Source organism: Nomia melanderi, unplaced genomic scaffold (assembly GCF_051020985.1).
Source record: "Nomia melanderi isolate GNS246 unplaced genomic scaffold, iyNomMela1 scaffold0572, whole genome shotgun sequence".
Lineage (NCBI taxonomy): Eukaryota > Metazoa > Arthropoda > Insecta > Hymenoptera > Halictidae > Nomia > Nomia melanderi.
In genome coordinates, this window is record NW_027475686.1 from 20306 (window position 1) to 22036 (window position 1731).

At 50.5% G+C, this 1731-nt stretch overlaps 1 non-coding gene across 1 annotated transcript; it reads right to left on the reverse strand.

The window, feature by feature from the left end:
• On the reverse strand, positions 1–153 carry LOC143176462 (5.8S ribosomal RNA). Its single transcript, XR_013001005.1, has one exon. It is a non-coding gene; the product is annotated as a 5.8S ribosomal RNA (ribosomal RNA).
• Positions 154–1731: the final 1578 nt, after the last annotated feature.

Sequence of the window (1731 nt, forward strand, 5' to 3'; positions counted from 1 at the left end):
CGACCCTCAGCCAGGCGTGGTCCAGGAATTGTATCCGTGGACCGCAATGTGCGTTCGAAATGTCGATGTTCATGTCCTGCAGTTCACACGTTGACGCGCAATTAGCTGCGTTCTTCATCGACCCACGAGCCAAGTGATCCACCGTTCAGGGTAATCGTATAAATTTTATATTTCACATATATAATTTTATTCTCATTTGTTCGACCTAATATCTCTCTTCTTTCAAAGAGAAGATAAAAGTTGATACCTGAATCTCCGACCAGCGCGCGAAGGAGATTCAGGCGTCGCCTTGGAGACGACACCGAAGCCTTTCGAGACGAAAAACGTTCAAGTAATATGTATATATTTCTCGACGTTCCGGGCGTATAGTGCATTCAAAAACCCGCGAAAGACGCAGAAGACTCGCACGCGTGGAAACGACGGGGATATATTTTGTATCCTACCCGATACTGAATCCATCGCGTGCAGTCGACCCTCGCGTTCTTCCGATCAGACGCATCTATTGTTGCGCGCATGTTTTCGCGTCGCATCGCGCGAAACGTTGCACGAATCGTACCGATCGATCGATTGAAAGCAAATAATGAAAAAAGACTTCACAGCTGGCTCTTTGCCGGTCATTCGTCCCATGTTATCTCTTGCCGCGAAATTGGCGCGCAAGAGTTGGGTGTCAGACGCGCGGCTTTAAAACGAGCTTCACGGCCGGTCCCTTCGTTACCGCTTTCGTTCTTTCTCTCGGAACGACCATGAACGAACACGACGAGCGACGCTACGGCATACACACGTCCACGGATTCGATTAAAAAAACAGACTTCACAGCTGGCTCTTTGCCGGTCATTCGTCCCATATTATCTCTTGCCGCGAAATTGGCGCGCAAGAGTTGGGTGTCAGACGCACGGCTTTAAAACGAGCTTCACGGCCGGTCCTCTCAATTCCGTGTACGGTACACGCAAGATGCGGGTTCCACTTCCAGACTACCCGGTCCCTTCTCTCTACGAGAATCGATAGTAGAAGAACGGCTCGAAAACGCGTCTCAGAGACTAGGGGAAAAGAAGCGGTATGCGAGCGAAACGAAAACGCATTATGGAAACGTCGCGAAACAATGTTCGACGGTTGCTCGGTTCCAATCGTGCGGCCGTTTCAATTTCTCGTGCGCTTCACCGTCCCTCCGTAACTCTGGCCGATCGCGTATACCGAAGAGCCGACACGCGCAAAAACCACAGGCATTGTATACTGTATATATATATGTTACAGTCACAGCCTTCGCGCGTTTTACTCTCCGACGCGGGGTTTCCACGACGAAAGAGAGACAGTTTCGTGGCGGGTGACTCGGCCGAATCGCTACGACGGGTATTTCTATTATAGAACGAATCATCGCCACCCTTTACCAGTGCCCGACGAAGGAATCACAAGGTCATCTGGAGTTTACAATGCCAGCGACGGTAATTCCAACGAAGACCCGATAAGTCAACTCATCGTTCTATTTCTCCCCGTACAGAAAAGCGAATCGACGCTAACGCACCTCGCGCAAGCACGAACGTTCTCTTCGCGTGGATCATCCCATCGTCGAAAGATGTAAAGACGCATTGGAGATCGTGGTCTCTGGCGGGCTCATTGCACGCCCCACTGCATATCTTTCCTCGAATCGAGAATGATTCGTCCACTAAGGCTGCGAAACTACGCGTCGAGGAAACTAGGGGAAAGAAGCGGGATGCGAGCGAAACGACAATACAT